Source organism: Plecotus auritus (assembly GCF_963455305.1).
Source record: "Plecotus auritus genome assembly, chromosome: 7".
Taxonomy (NCBI): Eukaryota; Metazoa; Chordata; class Mammalia; order Chiroptera; family Vespertilionidae; genus Plecotus; species Plecotus auritus.
The window spans coordinates 15,083,659-15,103,756 of NC_137774.1; the positions used below are offsets into that span (position 1 = coordinate 15,083,659).

At 41.6% G+C, this 20,098-nt stretch overlaps 1 protein-coding gene across 2 annotated transcripts in view; it reads left to right on the forward strand.

Annotated features, from left to right (window-relative positions):
• The first annotated feature begins 4,578 nt into the window (after positions 1-4,578).
• Positions 4,579-20,098, forward strand: part of GJC1 (gap junction protein gamma 1) — a 29,162-nt gene continuing 13,642 nt past the window's right edge. Inside the window, exon 1 of one of the 2 annotated variants that reach the window (XM_080682555.1) lies at positions 4,579-4,769. The gene's annotated coding sequence lies outside the window, so the exon portion shown is untranslated. Of the gene's footprint in view, positions 4,770-5,062; positions 5,262-20,098 lie in introns of those variants that run through there. The other variant, XM_080682556.1, reaches the window with a different exon arrangement.

Genomic DNA, 20,098 nt, shown 5'->3' on the forward strand with positions numbered 1-20,098 from the left:
TTAGCTGCCTTGGGTCTCATTATTTCCATCTTTAAAAAGGTTGCTTTACCAGAAGAGAGACAGGACTGCAAGCTTGGTGGTGTGGGGAGGGAAGAAACTTTCCTTGACTCTTCTAGATTCTTTCAGCCGGTCTAATAATCAAATAGACATGAGACAGGTTAACAAAGCAGCCAAATTTAATTATGTACGTACATATGGGAATCCCACAAACAGGAGAGGTTCAGAGAGATAGAAAGGGAAAATTAGGTCTATATGGCATTCTGAGCTAAAGATGAAGTAACGCAGAGGGAAGGTCATTCGCAGGACAGTGAGAAAAGCAGATATTCAGTAATTAAAAGTTTGCCCTGCCCTATGTTTGGGTCATAAAAATGTATTTCTGGTGATTATTATTATGGGTAATGCCCTAATTTAAATTTAAGGGAGAGGTAAAAGTTTCTTGAACCCCAGGATTTTGACTGCCTTCAGGTCAAAATAATTCACATGTCAAAGTGGCACATCTTGGGGAGGCTAGTTCTGAATCCCTTCAGTAGTAAGGTTGAGACAGGCTAATCAGCCAGGACAAGTGGAATAGAGAAACTGACAGACAGTTATACAGCAGTTTGCAGTCATCTAGAAAATCCTATCGTCCCTAAACAGGACACTTAAGAGTAAATGGTTTGCAATTCTCCTCAACCAGAGGGTAACTAGCTTAATCATCCTACTTAGGGAGACAGACAGCAGAAATCCAAGTAATGCCACTTGCCAACCACACCTGAGGACAGATGCAGTTAAGAGAATAAACCTGGCCCGGCTGGTGTGGTTCAGTGGTTGTGCATCGACCTATGAACCAGAAGTCACATTTCGATTCCCAGTCAGGGCACATGCCTGGGTTGCTGGCTTGATCCCCAGTGGGGGGCATGCAGGAGGCAGCCGATCAATGACTCTCTCTCATTATTGATGTTTCTCTCTCCCTCTCCCTCTCTGAAATCAATAAAAAAATATATTCTTTTAAAAAGAGAGAAAAAACCTCATTTTGGTACCTCAGCATAAAACTGATGAATATTCTATTAAGATCCTCCCCGAAATGTCCAGCCATTATTATTTTACTTTGTTTTCTTAAAAGCCCAGCCTTTAAAACCCCTTACCACTAAGGTCCAATGCGGGCTCTCCCTTTGGGGAGTAGCCCTTGCCATTCCCTCTCCCTCCTCCTTCCCCCACAGGCATGGAGCTCCTAAACTCTAAGGACCCCAAGAGACTTGCAGCCAGGGGAGAAATGGGCAGCAGCAGCTCATCCCTGACTAATCCCTTGAGCCTGTCCCCATGTCCCCTTCTCCCTGACTTCCCAGAGAGCTAGGCTCTCCTGTTGCTTCTTCTATGCTAAGTCCTTTTTTGTGTTACTGTCCCCAGCTTATTAAGTTCCCTCATAGTCACCTGGATTCATGTTGCAAATTTTTTCCTGCACAAAGGAAGTCAAGAACCCACACACTGTCGGCCAGCCCTAGGCAGACTGCCCCTTTCCCGTAACAAGGTAACAGATAGAGAAAGTGTATCCTTCCTAATCGCCATGAATGGGCAAAGCTATGATATGGGAAGCCTTCCCCGGAAGGTTCATCCATGAATTGATAAGAAAGGTAATTCATAAATATTTGATAATAGATTATTTATACATATAATACATAATACCGGGTGGGGCAAGACTAGATTTACAGTCATTAATATGGAAAATAATACAATAGTTAATAAACAATAATACAAGAATAAATACTGGTCCTGGCCGAGTAGCTCAGTTGGTTAGAGTGTCCTCATGATATACCAAGGTTGTAGGTTCGATCCCTGGTCAGGAGGGCCCATACAAGAATCAACCAATGAAAGCATAGATAAGTGGAACAATGGAGCAATATTTCTCTCTCTCCCTCGCTCTCAAATCAATAAATTTAAAAAAAAGAATAAACTGTATTTCACATACAACTGTAAACCTACTTTTTGCTCCACCCTGTACATACTTGTTTATATATATTCTTTATATACAGGGGTGGGCAAAAATAGGTTTACAGCTGTGAGTACATGAAACACAAGAGTTTATTCTTTTTTTTAAAAAAAAAACAAAACCTAATCCGATGTAACATTTCATTACTTTTTTTTATTGGGGTGACACTGGGCAGAGTATATTCTTGTATATTTTTCCATATGAACAACTGTAAACCTACTTTTGCTGCCTCTGTATATGCTATATATACATATATAATCAAATGTTTTAATACTTATGTTAAAGGTTTTTATTGAACTCCTAATATGCCACACAAGTGTATAGCTCAGATGTGGCAGCTGAACACATCTGTGTATTCAAGCATCCAGATTAAGAACAGAATAGGACTAGCTCCCAAAAAGCCCCCCATGTTCCCTTCCAGGAACTATTCTTCCCTCAAGTTAACTGCTACCCTTACTTCTAATAGCACAGGCTGATTTTGCCTGTTTTGAACTTGATATAAATGGTTTTGTGAGATTTACCTGTCTTATTGTGTATAATTGTAGATTGTTCATTCTCATGGCTGCATAATGTACCCTTGCATGAATATAATACAATCTATCTACCATTGATAGGCATTTTGGGTAGTTTCCAGTTTTCTGGCTCTTACAAATAGTGATGCTATTAATACTCTAGTACAAGTATTTTGGTGAACATGTATACACATTTCTGTGGAATTCCCTTGGAATTGCAGTCATAGTAGAGCCACAGGTTCAGCTTTATCTTTTTTTAAAAAATATATTTTATTGATTTTTATTTTTATTTTTTTACAGAAAGCAAGGAAGAGGGATAGAGAGCCAGAAACATCGATGAGAGAGAAACATCCCTCAGCTACCTCCTGCACACCCCCTACTGGGGATGTGCCCGCAACCAAGGTACATGCCCTTGACTGGAATTGAACCTGGGACCTTTCAGTCCGCAGGCCGACGCTCTATTCACTGAGCCAAACCGGCTAGGGCACAGGTTCAGCTTTAATAGATATTGCCAGTTTTCCAAAGTGATTTGTACTAATTTATACTTGGTTGAGCAATATGTGAGAAGTCTAATATTTCAATCAGCATATACAATGATGTGTTACCAGTGTTACTTCCGCTAACATGTTCTTTATTCAAGTTTTCATAAATGTACATTCTTCACACTTGTCATTTTCAATACGTGTGTAGAGGTAATGTGATCATGGGGGGTTGAGGGAAACTGGGGCATGGCAAGAACAAAGGGAAGAGAAGTTACAGAGTTCAAGGAGCTGAGTGGGGACAGTGCCTGCCCTGGATAAACAGATGTTACTCAGAAGTAGCTGCCACTTGAAAATAGAGGCTCAAAGTGAGCAAATTTTTTGACATTTTATAGGGAAGCCAGAAATACAGGTTTTTAAAATTTGGCGATTCATTCATATTTTGGGAAAACATCGTACTGGCCAAATAAAACTGTCAGTAGGCCAGATGCCTAGCCCTCAAGTTTTCAACCTCTGGACTAGCTGTTAGGGCTCCACACGGCTTTCAGGGTGGAGGTGGGGAGTTGACTTGTAGCAAGTTACCTCACTTGCTAGAGCTTAATTTCCTCTCTGGTCAAAAGGGAAAAATTAACACCTATCTTTTTGCATAGTGATGGTCAAAAGAGAAGATTTAGGAGTGTGGGTGTTGGAAGTTGTCAAACACTATACAGAGGACTTTCCCATCTCCTTAGTACATCTTCTGTTTCACACTAACTCACCCTTCTTAAAAGTATTTGAGAAATTTTCAGATTCCTGACAGTTTAAGACTGGAGATTCCTGTCCTAGCTGGTTTGGCTCAGTGGATAGAGCGTTGGCCTGTGGATTGAAGGGTCCGGGGTTCCATCCCAGTCAAGGGCACATGCCTGGGGTTGTGGATTCCCCAGTAAGGGTCGTGCAGAAGGCAGCCAATCAATGATTCTCTCTTATCGATGTTTCTATCTCTCTCTCTTTCTCTCTGATATCTATCTATCTATCTATAAAAGAATGGAGATTCCTAGACTTTTAGGAAGTCTAGGCTGCTGGGATGCAAAGGGTTAAGAGGAAATGGCCTTTTAGGGTTTCGCTAACTCTAGAAGTCCAGGACTTCAATGACTCAAAGGAGCTAGGATGGTTAGCTCACCAAGGGCTCCGAGTTAGCAGAACCTAGAAAGTGGCATCAGCATCCTACGTTACACAGGACCAAGGCCTTGGCCGAGCGCTCGGACAACTCCGGGACTGGTTAGACCCACTCAGAATATCCAGGTAAGGGCGCGTCCTCACCGCGCCGTTAGTCGCCGCTCCAGGGGAGACCCTGCCGGCCGTCCTGGGAATCTAGCCGGAGGGATGTATTGGCCCTGAAAGGTCAGCTCCATCCCAGGTGCAGACTCCGCGCGGGTGGGTCTGCACGCGCCTGCAACGTGTCCCGGGCCGCCCGGGAGCGAGCACGGCCCCGACCGCAGAAAGTTAGGCGCTCGCGCCACGCCCGCGCGCTCTGGGACGCCCCCTCTCACCCGAGCGCCACGCGCCGCGCGCCCCCTCTCCCAGGCCGCGGCGGGACGCCCCCGCCCCCATCGCGGTGCGTAGTGCGCAGGCGCCTCCCCGCGGGTCCGGGCGGCGGCGGGAGCGGCTTTGGCCTCGGCTGGAGACTGAGGTGGAGGCGGCGGCCAAAGAGAAGGAGGAGGAGAAGCGAGGGTGGCGGCGAAGGCGATGGCGACGCGGGGCACATGAGGCGGCGGCTGGCGGGACGGGCCGAGGCCCGGCGGAGGAGGCGGCTCCGGGGGACCCCGCCGCCCGGTGAGGGGCGACCGCTGGGCCGGCTAAGAAGGGGCGGGCCCGGGGTGGGATGGGGACGGGAGAACTTGTACTGGGAGGACGGGGGACCGGGAAAGAGGAGGGGCTGGGGGGGGGGACTGGGGCTCCGCCGGGGGGTTCCCGCCAAGCCCGAGGGGCGTCGGCACCCGCGGCCCTCCGCCGTCGCAGGCGCGCCCTCCCGCTTTGTCCCCAGGCGCGCGGTTTCCAAATTGGGAGGGAAACGACTCAGGGGTGGGTCCCGGCCGCGGCCGCGGGAGGGGAGCCCGGGGGACCCTGGACACGCACTTGGGCGGCGCTCCGGCCGTGCTCCCAACTCCGCGGGGCGGTTAGGGGCGCCGGGCGCTCCGCGGGCTGGTCTTTGTCTCCGGCCGCCGGCCCCTGACGTTTCTCCCGGCGGCTCGGGTTCGTTGGACTCGTCCCTCCAACACCTCGGCGCCAGGACTCCAGCCTCCCGCAGATGTTTCAGAGAAGACGGTGCGGAGGCTGGAAGGGGGAGGGAGCGGGGGCGGGGAAATGGGATAGTTGCCTCTTGATAAACACGTTTTTTTCAAACTTCAAATGGTTTCTTCCCACTTCTGGAAACTTTGGACGACTGTGTTGGCTTTGTGTGTTTTTTCCCCACTTCCATCTCCGGATTCAGAATTTAAGAGAAGGCACTCCCGCTGTGATTGTGGGCGGTTGTGTGGTTGGCCGCAGCGTTTGGAGCTTTCAATTGAAAAAAGATTTGTGTAAATGTGTGGTTTAGAATTCTGGTTCTTTTTCCTTTCTTTGGCGATTCTTCCTAAAATTGGTATTACTTTTTCTTTGGGAAATGGGTGAGTTGGGTTTTACCGTTTGTAAGAGTTTTTGCTCATTGAGAAGTGGCATTGTTACAGATTTCTTTGTGCTCATGCTTTATTTTGTTAGCATCAAGATAACACTTTGGAATCGGATAAGTTAAAGTTCTCGTAAGCGTTATCTTGTATGCCTGGTAACTAAAATTGTGCGTTGTGTATACAGTAAAGTGAGTACATGGGAAAGCGCTATAAAAACCAAGCGACAAATGAAAGGGATTTTTAATTCCCTGATAAAGGAGAGTAACCTATCTGGAGTACATTAATATCTGTAGAAAAGGGAGTTAATAATGTAATTTAGGGGTCAAATCTTTTGTCCCCTCCCCCCAGAGGGTTTAGGTATTAATATTCATAAAGAATGTAGAAGAAAAAAACGTAATTTCAGGGCTCCTGACTAAAAATATTTTGAATTGTGGTTACGTTTGCTGGGGTTTTCTGGTTTTATTTTTTGGAATTTAGCATAGAGTTGTGTATTATAGTTGCTTTAAGTGCAATGTAATGGCAGAATTTAAAAAACATGAAATAACTTTTCTGGGTAAAAGATAAGCTCTGTCTGGTAAGCAAGACTGTGTCTTAGTGTTGGCCAGATCTTTGTGAACAGTGTTGTAGGTGAAGGACATTTTGAAGAGAATATATGCAGAATCTATGGAAGTTCTTTTATTATTAGTCCTGATTTGTAATGGTTTACTATTTACTACTTTTCTTAAACTGTTGTGCATTTTTCCAAAGCATTTCAAATATCGTTTCTAAAAGTCAGTGCTTTTAACTTTTTTTTAGGTTGTGTGACTTTAGAATTGGCTTTCTACTTATGCTAGGTAGTTACTACAGTTTTCTTAAAAAGAAGCAAAGTAACTTTCTATTCAGTTCATGAAGGTAGACTTTAGTTTTAGTCTAATCCAAAGGATTTAACAAGTTAACATTTCTTGAACATAACAATCTTACTTACAAATTCTGTTACCCCTTAATGATTATTTTTTCTTATTTCACATTTATATAAATTAGCCAAAGGAAGGGACACAAGATCTGTCTCTGATCAGCACCACCCCCCCACCCCAGGCTCACCTATCAATTCAGTAATTGGGATCCTAGAATACAAAATACATAATACAGAGCCTCATTCTCTTAATATCTAGTTTGTTCCATGCCTAAATAAGTGTAAAGTGATAAGTTCCAACATGTGTTTTTTTTTTACTTGAAGTTTGTTCACATTTTAAAATAAATTAGATATGTTCTTTTTATTATTATTATTAATCTGGATAGTTAAATGCAACGGGGGTCTAATTCTTGTTTCTAACTCATGCTTTCTCCTCCCCCTCCCCTTTTCAATTCTCACCCGAGGATATTTTCTTCATTGACTCTCAGAGTGGAAGGGAGGGAGCAGGAGAGAGAGAAGTATCAGTGTAACACCAATGTGAGAGACACACAGAGTTAGGTTGCCTCCCGCATGTGCCCCAACCTACCTGGGTCTGGGATCAAACCTGCAATCCAGGCACTGCCTCTGACCAGGAATGGGACCACAGCCCCGTGGTGCACCAGCCAAGGCATTAACCCTGGAGCACACCAGCGAAGGCAGCTCATGCTTTTCTTGTAGCGTAGAAACATTATATGGCTCCTATCCAGAATATCTGATAAAAAAGTCAAAGAAAGGATGGGTTTACTTTTTTTGCTTTTGTAGACCATTCTTTTGAGAATACATATGACAAGATAGATTTTAGCTGATATCATTAACCTGAAACTTACACATAGAAACCATTTTGAATTGTTAATATCAGCTAAGTGCCAACAATTGTTTTTCAGAGTTTAGTTTGTGTGGAAGTAAGGACCAATTCTGTTAGGTCTGAGCATTGCTATTTTCTGCAACTCTCAAGAATGAATGACCAGACGGCACTGACATACATCCTTGAGTTTTGCAGATATTGCACTGATTGACAGCACTTGGGTTTATCGTTCAGACCTGTGGAATGTGTTGCCCAAAGGGGGGGGGGGGGCGGCGTGTGTGTGTGTGTGTGTGTGTGTGTGTGTGTGTGTGTGTGATTTTTTTGTTCTGAAAATGCTTATCGCTTAACATGCTAAAAAGGGTTAGCAGTCTGGAAATTATCTAAAATCTTTGAAATAAAAGAAATGTATAAAAGAGTAAGTTTTGATGCTTTATCTCTATAAAATGGAATCAAGTTCTCACACCTCTCTTCTTACCCTTCAATCTCTAATACTGTATTCAAGTCTCAGATAGTTAAAAAGATTATTATTATTTTTGTAGGAGTTACCAGTTTTAACTGAATTTGTTGTTACTTTGATTTAACATTTCCTTTGGGAATGTTCAGAGTAAAGTAGATCTGGTCTCGACGTCTGTTTTTAGGGAATTCTCTTTGACTCATTCTCCAGAATGGGTGTTTATTTAGATTCAAAAATGTCCCTCCTGAAATAACTCTGTTCTCTTGGGTTCTAATTTTCCCTCCTTGCTCTCTGGGTGTTCCTTCAGGCTCCCTCCGCCCTCTTTTATCAGATGTTTATTTAATTGTTCTTTCTCAAGTTCTTTGTCTTCCTCTCTTCCCACTCTAGTTTTATCTCTGTGGCTTCAGTTACTGTATATATTTTGAATATGCCCCAGTTTTTATCTGTAGTTCAGATCCCTTTTTTGATTCCAGCTGTCTGTTCAACATGTCCACTTAGATATTCAGTACTTTAAATTGAGTTGCCCCAGACTGAGCTCTTGATCTTGGCTGCAAACCTAGACCTTCACTGTACCCTGTTTTATTAAGTGGCTCTGTCAACAGCTTACGGAGCCCACACTCTTGCCATTTCTCTCCACCACTGTCTCTCCATCTTGGTCTAGGCCACCTTTTCCTAAGTCTATTATAGGCAATTCTAAATGTGTTCCTTGTTCACATTTGTAAAGAGTGAAAAAGTAATATGAAATATTTAAGACAGAAAAAGTAATAATACCACAATAAATACTTGCGTACCTACCTTGCAGCTTAAGAAATAAAATATTACCAGTACACTTGAAGTCTTCTGTGTTTTCCACCTGATTGTATGCTCCCCGCCACCTCCTTTGTAGGCTTTTTAAAATCAGAGGTCATTGCCAACTTGAACTTATTATTCCCTTGCATTTCTTTATCTTTTACTATCATGTATATACCTCAAGCCATATACAACAAGTCCTCACTTAATAGCAATAGGTTCTTGGAAACTGCAACTTGAAGCAAAACAGTGTACTAGTATAATGAAACCAATTTTACCATAGGCTAATTGATATAAACAAGAGTTAAGTTCCTACATATTTCTGGTCACAGAAACATCACCAAATTTCTAAATACTCAAAACACTTCTAATATTAAACATTAAACTGTGAGCTATACATACACTTAAGAAAGATTAATAAAAACAAATAAGATAATTGTTTTCATCTTTCAGCCTGCTTATTCCAGTTCAGTGTCGAGGGTGGCCTGAGCCTATACCCTCAGCTCAGGGCAGGCTTCACCCTGGACCAGGATGACCTTCCCACACACCCACACTCAGACTGGGACAGTTTAGACACACACATTTGCCTTATGTGCACATCTTTGGGATGTGAGAAGAAACCAGAGTACCTGGAGAAAAATCCAGGCAGACATGGGGAGAAGGTGCAAACGCCACCGACAGTGGCCCCTGACAAAACCATGTTATTCAAGGACCTGCTGTACCCTCATCTACTCTTTCCACAGTCGAGAGAATTGGCTTTATAAAACAAATTTAATCAAGTCACTTATCTGAAAACTTCTGTTTCTTTTATCTTCATTTAACAAGCTATGATCTGGCCTTGCCTACTTCTCCAGCTTCCTTCCTCCCTCCCTCCCTCCCTCCCTCCCTCCCTCCCTCCCTCCCTCCCTTCCTTCCATTTCTTTCTTTAAAAAAATTTTTTAGCCCTACCGGTTTGGCTCAGTGGATAGAGCGTCGGCCTTCGGACTGAAGGGTCCCATGTTTGATTCCGGTCAAGGGCATGTACCTTGGTTGCAGGCACATACCCAGTGGGGAGTGTGCAGGAGGCAGCTAATAGATGTTTCTCTCTCATCGATGTTTCTTTTTTTTTCTTTTTCTTTTTTTTTTTTTTTAATATATTTTATTGATTTTTTACAGAGAGGAAGGGAGAGGGATAGAGAGTTAGAAACATCGATGAGAGAGAAACATCGATCAGCTGCCTCCTGCACACCCCCTACTGGGGATGTGCCCGCAACCAAGGTACATGCCCTTGACCGGAATCGAACCCGGGACCCTTCATTCCGCAGGCCGATGCTCTATCCACTGAGCCAAACCGGTTTCGGCTCTCATCGATGTTTCTAACTCTCTATCCCTCTCCCTTCCACTCTGTAAAAAAATCAATAAAATATATTAAAAATTTTTAATTGGTTTTAGAGGGAGAGGGATAGAGAGATAGAAACATCCATGCATCAGCTGTCTCTTGCATGCCCCCTAATGGGGATTGAGCTGGAAACCCCGGCATGTGCCCTGACCAGGAATTGAACTGTGACCTCCTGGTTTGTGGGCCTATGCTCAACCACTGAGCCACCCTGGCCAGGCTCCAGCATCATTTCTTTGTACTTTCTTGTTATGTATGGTCTAGCCATACCGATGTATTTCCTCTTCCTTGAAGGTTCAGAGCTCACCCAAGGGCCTTTGTACATGCTGTAGCTAATTCCTCTGTCTGGAAGGCAGCTCCTCATTCATCAGAATGTGCTTAAGTAAGCACATCTGCAGAGAAACCTCTGATTCTCCTCAGTTAGGTTAGGGGACCCTATAAATACACTCTCATAGCACCGAGCACTTCTGTTTTGTAGGACTTATCACAGTCTTAATTATTTGTATATGCCTGTTTCACCATTAGGCTATACTGTATATTCTGTAAAGTCAGTATTAATGTCTATCTTGGGTAGGCCAGTATCCCCAGCACTTAACTCATAGTTCATTATATATTCAACAATTATATAAGTGCTTACTAAAATTTCTTTATTTGTAGTTGCTGATTGTACTATAGTAATTTCTGACAAAGCTTTTGTTCTAACTAGGAGCCTCATTATTGTGTGTGTGTGCTTTTTTTTCATTATTGCTTTTAGAGAGTGGGAGGAGAGAGAAGGGGGGAGGGGGGAGAGAGAGAGAGAGAGAGACATCAATGAGAGAGACGCATGGATTGGTTGCCTCCAGCATGCACCCCAGGGAAGGAACCTGCAACCCAGGTACATTTCCTTGATGGGAATTGAATCCAAGAACCTTCACTCCCTAGGCTGACACTCTAACTGCTGGGTCATACCTGTCAGGGCAGTTTTTAGCAGTTTTAACAGACCACAAAATACAGTGATCACCCATGGTATGGTATACACAATGGGGACTCTTGCCTCACAGGAAGATAATCACAGCTAGGCTTAAGTAGGCTATCAGATGACATAAAGAAATGGAAGATTAGCCCTAACCGGTTTGGCTCAGTGGATAGAGCATTGGCCTGCGGACTGAAGGGTTCCAGGTTCGATTCTGGTCAAGGGCATGTACCTTGGTTGCAGGCACATCCCCAGTGGAGGGTGTGCAGGAGGCAGCTGATGGATGTTTCTCTCTCATCGATGTTTCTAACTCTCTGTCCCTCTCCATTCCTCTCTGTAAAAAATCAATAAAATTTATTTAAAAAAAAAAAAAAAGGAATGGAAGATTAGCTCTAGCTGATTTGGCTCAGTGGATGGAGAGTCAGACTGGGGACTAAAGTGCCCTGGGTTCGATTCCGGTCAAGGGCACATGCCCAGGTTACAGGCTCGATCCCCAGTAGGGGGCATGCAGGAGGCAGCCAGTCAATGATTCCCTCTCATCATTGATGTTTCTATCTCTCACTCTCCCTTTCTTTCTGAAATCAATAAAAATATATATATATATTAAAAAAAAAAAGAAATGGAAGATTAGGTGTTTTTTTTTTTTCTTGACAGACTGCACCTAGTTCTAATTTTATTTTCTTCCCATTTGCTGGGCCAACGGTTAGTATATGTCCTAAGAAACCAGACATATTATAGTTATACATTAAAGCTGACATTGACAGTTTTGTATTTGACCATTTAATTGACTTTTTTAAAAAAAATGTGTTTTGGAATAGGTAATATAAAATGTAGTACACAATCCTAAAGGTATAAATGGATATACAGTGAAAAATAAGTCTTCCATTGTTCTCTTTTCGTTCAGTCACACATTTTTTTTCTGTGGAAGCAATTACTGTTTAACTTTTTTGTGAATTCTAGAGATAACGAACCATATATTTATTATTCCCCCACACATATAAGTGGTAGCACACTATACACACTGTTCTACAGCCTGCATTTTTCACTAATACACCTTAGTTTCATATCATTACAGATAGAGCTATCTCATTCTTTTTTTAAAAAAAAAATATATTTTTATTGGCCATAACCGGTTTGGCTCAGTGAATAGAGCGTTGGCCTGGGGACTGAAGGGTCCCATGTTCGATTCCAGTCAAGGGCATGTACCTTGGTTGCAGGCACATCCCCAGTAGGGGGTGTGCAGGAGGCAGCTGATCGATGTTTCTAACTCTATCCCTCTCCCTTCCTCTCTGTAAAAATATCAGTAAAATATATTTAAAATATATATATATGTTTTATTGATTTCAGAGAAGAAGGGAGAGGAAGAGAGAGATAGAAACATCAATGATGAGAGAATCATTGATTGGCTGCCTCCTGCATGCCCCCTACTGAGGATCGAGCCTGCAACCCGGGCATGTGCCCTTGATCAGAATCGAACCCGGGACCCTTCAGTCTGCAGGCCGATGCTCTATCCACTGAGCCATACCAGCTAGGGCAAGCTGTCTTATTCTTTTTGTCAATAGTTGGGCTATAATTTGTTTACCCAGTTCCTTACTGATAGTCTTTTATATTGTTTCCAGCCCATTATAAACAGTGCTGCAGGTAATATTCCTGTACATTATTTTATATATCTGTTAGATAAAATTGAGAACTGAAATTCTCAGAGACCGAACTTGAAACCTTGGCATATTGGGACAACACTCTAACCAACTGAACTACCCTGACAGGGCCTATGTAGTCTTCAAATAAAACACTAAACCCACATGGTATAGCAAAAAGGTCCTTAGGTCCTGAGTTGTATTCTAGACCTTACAGCTAATTTGTATGTAAGTCATCATGATCTTTGATATCCTCTTCAGTAAAATAAGGATGTTAGTCTCATATTGTGGTGTCAAACAATGAGCCACTGCAGGCAGAGTAGTTGAAAGATAACCTAGTTTTATCTGTGAACTGTAACTAATACTAATGGTATGTGTGACCTTTTCAAATGTATATGCAGTTTATTTATAGTAAATAAACTCAGCGCATCTGCCTGAGGACTGAAGTGTCCCGGGTTCGGGTTCGATTCCAATCAAGGGCATGTACTTGCAGGCTCGATTCCTGCCTGGTCAGGGCGTGTGCAGGAGGCAACCAATTGGTGTGTCTCTTTCACATTGATGTTTCTCTCTCTCTCTCTCTCTTTCTCTCTCTCTCTCTCTCTCTCTCTCTCTCTCTCTCTCTCTCTCTCTCTCTGTGTGTGTGTGTGTGTCTCCCCATCCCTTCCACTCTCTCTAAAAAAAAAAAAAAAAAATCAATGGAAATATATCCTCAGGTGAGGATTAACAAAGAAAAATTAAAAAACACTCCCTGCAGTTTTATTTTAAAACATTACCAGTTTATGATAGAGTTTTATCTTTATGTGTTTTCTCCAAGTACAGATAATAAACATATAACTACTATTATATAGGGCTCTTGAGAAATCTTACAATTTACCTAAAGGTCCTCAGACTCTAAAAGTTGGGGACTAGGCAATCGCTAATGTTTCTTTTACAACTAACAGTGTGTGAACTTTTGAAACTGTAAGTGTGCTTGTGGAAGATTTGGATGATAAAGGTGTTGGGGGTTTTCTTAAGATAGTGACCTTTTTAAGCTTATAATGTCAGAAATGTTAGTTCTTGAGACCTATTTTTAAAAGATCTGATTAACTATTTAGACTTAGATAGAAAATGTTTTAGTGAGAGGGGCAATGTAGTACTTTCTGAAAGGGAGTTTGTTGTTTGTGTGTCTAAATCAAATAGCTTGCTTTGACCTCATATTCCAATTCAGTAGTACAAGTTCATGTTATTCGTTGTGAAAGCTTTGTATTATAGGTGGAACGGTTCAAGCAGATGTGCTCTTCTCAGATTCGCTTGGAAAGGAAAGCTTTCTTTTGAGTTTGGAAAAAAATGATTAGGAATTGGGGGAGTGTCTCAGTTTTTATTTTTTCAAAAAAAATCTAAAAGACGTTTTTTGTTGGTTTTTAGAGAGAGAGAGGAAAGGAGAGGGAGAGAGAGAAACATCGATTGGCTGCCTCCTGTGCTACTGGGGATCCAGCCTGTAACTGGGACATGTGTTGTGAACCAGAAATCAAACCAGCAGCCTCTTGGTGCATGGGACAACACTCAACCAACTGAGCCAAACCGCATGGGCTGTCTCAGTTCTCTTACTGAATTGTGCACTCCATTATACCTGAACTTGGGAAAGAAAAGAGAATAGGAAAATATGTTTATGATTTGAATATGGGAGGAAAATTTATATACATAGCTTACAAAGCGTTCTACTGAATAGATTTATTTTGATTAACAGTTAATTATAGTTATTAGTTCAATGAGAAATTTTAAGCAGCCACGTATTCTTATCCCAATAGAAGAACCCTTGATATGAAGGAGAGAAAATGAAGTGGAGTGATTAGGACAGGAAGTATGAATTTTGTAACATTCTCATATGTCAAGTAAACATTTATTTTATTATTTTTTAAAAATATGTTTTTATTGCCCTAACTGGTTTGGCTCAGTGGATACAGCATCAGGCCAAGGACTGAAGCGTCCCAGATTCAATTCCAGTCAAGGGCATATACCTTGGTTATTGATTTTTTTTCTCTCTCTATTTTTTTAATTTATTTTCTTTATTGATTAAGGTATTACATATGTGTCCTTATCCCCCCATTGCGGCCCCCCCTCCCGTTATTGATTTTTTACAGAGAGAGGAAGGGAGAAGGATAGAGAGACGGTGACATCAATGAAGAGAGAAGCATCGAACAGCTGTCTCCTGCATGCCCCTTACTGGGTATTGAGCCTGCAACCCTGGCATGTGCCCTGACTGGGAATCGAACTATGACCTCCTGGTTCATGGGTTGATGCTCAACCAGTAAGCCACATCAGCTGGGTGCAAGTAAACATTTAATAGAACTCACTTGTAACAGAGAATGGTAGGTTTTTGGTGGCTGTTTCAATAATCAATTTATCAAATAAAGGTAACTCCTTCCAAAATATTGAATATCAGACACTCAATAACTAGCAGGGCCGAAACCGGTTTGGCTCAGTGGATAGAGCGTCGGCCTGCGGACTGAAGGGTCCCAGGTTCGATTCCGGTCAAGGGCATGTACCTTGGTTGCGGGCACATCCCCAGTAGGGGTTGTGCAGGAGGCAGCTGATAGATGTTTCTCTCTCATCGATGTTTCTAACTCTCTATCCCTCTCCCTTCCTCTCTGTAAAAAAAAATCAATAAAATATATTTAAAAAAAAATAACTAGCAGGTAGCAGAGGCAACAATGATATATTTCAAATAAATATTAGTTATATTAATTTTCTATGTTGCTTTTGGACCATTTGAGAGTGAGTCTCTAAAGAAATTAGAAGAGCAGCATTATGATAGTAAGCTGCTATATAAGACATCATAACAGAGTACTACTATCTTTTGATATATCCTTACAGATTAAGAATTACTCTCTAGGGTCACCCTTTACATTTTAATCTGGAATAGAATTTTAAGTTCTGTCTTGGATCCCCTTATGCAAGTGGGTGTAATTGTACCAAAGGTTCTGTGAGATAGTTAACACTTTTCTGTGTTGTATCCATTACTTAACTAGGTCTTTATGAATATATGCAAATATTATGAAATTTGTACCCTGGCCTACTTTTAAATTTCTCTCGGGGCTTTTCCTGCATAGTAAAGCTTTGCCAACTCCATTATTACATGTTTTTTTGTATAATATACTAAAAAGCAAATAAAAGAAAAATTGTCCATAAGCCATTGTTAATATTGGTGTATTTCTGCTCAGGCATATTATTTTATTGGGGTTTTTTTGTTTGTTTGTTTTTGTCTTTTTATTATATAAAAGCATTTTCCCACAATAATGAACTATTCTTTTTAAAATAGGTCACAAGTTGGCAGGCTTTATTCAGCTGGTAAGATCTCTAGCTCAATATTATTATTATTATTACTAGTGGCCCAGTGCACGAATTCATGCACATTGAAAGGAAATTAATTAGAAGAAATATTTTAATATTGCCATTCGCCCTTTATAATAGAAGTGTCAACCACATTCACAATTGACAATGACAGATCAAAACACATGCATGCGAATGGCACCCACGAGAGCTTTATATGTATTGCGCATGTGCGAGTCAATTTTGCCTTTTATATATATAGAATAAACTTACTTAATTAGACCTGCTTTCTGATTTAGCTAAACTTTTTCCAGCTCAGTGAAGCACCCCAACTTCTCTTTCAGGTAATTGTCAGCAACACAGCAGTAAATATCAACACGAAGCAGATTATTATTGTAGATCACGCAGGGAGAACAAAGGGTAAAATATTTCACTGCAGCAGTGTTTGACTATATTCTGCACAGTGAGAAAACCTGAAGTCATTTTCAGGGTCCACCATTTCTTTTTTTCTTTTTTTTTTTTTTTTAAATATATTTTATTGATATTTCACAGAGAGGAAGGGAGAGGGATAGAGAGCCAGAAACATCGATGAGAGAGAAACATCAATCAGCTGCTTCCTGCACACCCCCCACTGGGGATGTGCCCGCAACCAAGGTACATGCCCTTGACCGGAACCGAACCCGGGACCCTTCAGTCCGCAGGCCGACACTCTATCCACTGAGCCAAACCGGTTTCGGCGGGTCCACCATTTCTTACTTCTTTTCAGTCGGGTCAAGTTTCTAAGCTTTCTAAATCTCTGTTTTCCAGCTAATGAAAAGAAAATAGGATTCCACCGAGTCTCCTATCTACCTACTCCAGGACTTTTGTGAGGATCAATTAGATGAGGCATGGGAAAAAGCTTCACAGACATTTGGTTAAAGTGTAAAATGTTTCCACCTGGCTGTAAAGCAAGTCGTGTTCCTGGGCTAAAGAAACTCCAAGGAGGCTAGTTGCTAGGGAGAGGAACCTGGGTGTTGCTATGTGATGTCATTACTTGGAGCCCACAGCCACCGTTTCTGGGCTGGGCTGTGGGCCGCATTTTGTGCCATAAAGTCTCCGCAGCATTGACTGCGATTTGGTGGGCTGTCGCTCCAGGGTGGTGGCGGGCCTGTGTCCCACTTGGGGGAAACTGAGTGTTGCTTTGTCGTCGCCAGGTCCATGATGCTATTTCTCTGTAAATGGCCAGTGTGCGTCACGGCAGCTCCTGCGTTGAGCGTCTGCCCCCTGATGGTCAGTACGTGTCATAGCGACCGGTTAGACACAGCATATTAGTCTCTTATATATATAGATTACTTTAAAATATATTTTTATTGATTTCAGAGAGGAAAGGAAAGGGAGAGAGAGAGATAGTAACACCAGTGATGAGAGAAAATCATTGATCAGCTGCCTCCTGCATGTCCCACACTGGGGATTGAGCCTGCAACCTGGGCATGTGCCCTAACCGGGAATTGAACCATGATTTCCTGGTTCATAGGTCGATGCTCAACCACTTAGCCACTCTAGCCAGGCATTCTCAATATTATTTAATTTTTTTTATTTTATTAATTGTCAACTTAAAAAATAAAGGAGACTGCAGGTAGGAGTGTAAGTTGATATAACCCTCTTTGGAAGAGGACTAATTTACTAAAGCTGACATATACATACCCTATGGCTAGCTATTCTGCTTCTAGGTATGCTACAGAAATGCATACATAAGTTCACCAGAAGACATATGTGGAATGTTCATAGTAACATTATTCATATTTGCCCCCAACTGGAAACTGCTCAAAATCTATCAACCAGCAGTGAATAGATAAATTGTTATGTATTCACAGAATGGCAATACAGTAAAGCAAATGAATAGACTAGAAACCAGGGCCCAGGCCGGGGAGGAGCCAGCAACCAAGGTACGTGCCCTTGACTGGAATCGAACCCAGGACTCTTCGGTCCACAGGCCGACGCTCTGTCCACTGAGCCAAACCGGCTAGGACAAAAGAGTGTATTTTTTATGATTCCAGTATAAGAGTCTATTCTGTATGATTCCATTTATATAAAGTTCAAGAGCAGGTTACACCGGTGGGTCTTAGTGTGGTGTGATACTGTTCCCCAAAGGACACTTGGCAATGTCTACAAATATCTTTGGTTGTTACAACTGGAAGAGGCCAGGGATACTCCAAAACATCCTACAGTATATAGGACAGTCTTCCACAAGGAAGAATTATACAAAATGCCAACAGTACCAAAGTTGGCCCTGGGATAAACTACGCTGTTAGAGGTGAGGATGGTAGTTTCTCTTGAATATGAAGGGGCATGATTATGGCTCTGAGTTGTTAGTAATAGTTTGTTCTTGATTTCAGTGCTGGTTACATGGGTGTGTTCTGATTGAGAAAATTCATTGAGCTGCACACTTATATTTGTGTGCATTTCCTTAGGTATTTTAGACTTTGATTAAAAATTTACCAAAAAATCAGACTTCACATAAAAACCCAGGTTGAAGACTTCTTTGAAAAGATATGACGGTTTGTTAACTCCCACAGCTCTGGCCAGTAACCCCCTTTAGTTGTGCTTGTGTTCTCCAGGCCCCCTTTTCCTGTTCAGTTACATTGTATCACCTCACTGGTATCTAGACATTTTTTTAAAAATATATTTTATTGATATTTCACAGAGAGGGAGGGAGAGGGATAGAGAGCTAGAAACATCGATGAGAAAGAAACATCGATCAGCTGCCTCCTGCACACCTCCCACTGGGGATGTGCCCGCAACCAAGGTACATGCCCTTGACCGGAATCGAACCCGGGACCTTTCAGTCCGCAGGCCGACGCTCTATCCACTGAGCCAAACCGGTTTCGGCTGGTATCTAGACATTTAAAAAACATCTTAGCCCTCGCCGGTTTGGCACAGTAGATAGAGTGTTGGCCTGCAGACCCAAGGGTCCCAGGTTCGATTCCGGTCAAGGGCACGTACCTTGGTTGCAGGCTCCTCTCTGGACCAGGGCCCTGGCCACAGGCTTGTGCAGGAGGCAACCCATCAATGTGTTTCTCTCACATGGATGTTTCTCTCTGTCTTTCCCTCTCTCTTCACTCCCTCTAAAATCAATGGAAAAATATCCTCGGGTGAGGATTAACATAAATAAATAAATAAAAATTAAATATTTTAAAAAAATAAAAAAATAAAAAACATCTTAAACAGCTTTATTGAGATTTAATTCATACCGTACAGTTCGCCTATTTAAAATTTATAATTCAGTATTCTACAAGTTGTGTAGCCCTCACCACAATCTAATTTTATATTTTTGTTCCCCCCAAAAGAGATTTAATACCTATTAGCAGTCATTCCCTATTACTCCCCATCCCTAGTAACCACTAATCTACCTTGGATCTCTATCTAGTTATAGACATTTGAATTTTGTGATCTTCCTTCTAAAACAAGATTCTAATGGTTGTGTAATGTTTCACCATACAGGTTATATCATAAATGATGTAAAATTCTTTTATTGGGCATTTATTTAGGATAAGTGACTAGATACAGAATTACTGATCAAAGGACACAAACATTCTAAAGTTCCTGATAACTATCACCACAATCTTCCAGAAAGATTCTACCAGACCACCCTTGCCATCATTGTATGCCAGTGCTTTATTTTGTTGCAAATTTGTTGTGAGCCTAGTCATATGGAATTATTATACATTTATTTTTATTTTGTCTTAGATATATTTGTTTTCCTAGACCTAGACTGATCATTGTTCAGACAGTTGGTTTGATCTAAGCTGAGTTTGGGACAAGTGTGCCAGTACTGTTTTTGTGTGTTGTTTTTTTTTTACATGAAGACAGTACCACTCATGATGCATTGTGAATGAATGCATTATCCCAGGTTCCCCATATTTCTCCAACTGGTTCCTGATGGTACTTAAGTTCAAAGAGAGTAACTTTTTGCCAGCACAAATTGACACTTCAACCCACAAGAGTGTATTCTGTTTCCTTATTGGTTCATAGAGCCAAGATTTTAAGCTACTTTTTTCCATTAGGTTTTATAATTTGATTCACAATAAAGTATATTTTATGTTTCTCAAATATTGTCCATAGCTAAGAGCTCTTTTGAAAAACAAGTTGTTTTCATGTTTGTAATATATAAATTACTGTTTGCTAGTTAGCTGCCATAATGCTTTTGCTTAGAAATTGTCACTAGCTAGTTATTAAACATCTATTATCGCTCATGCAGAATTAAC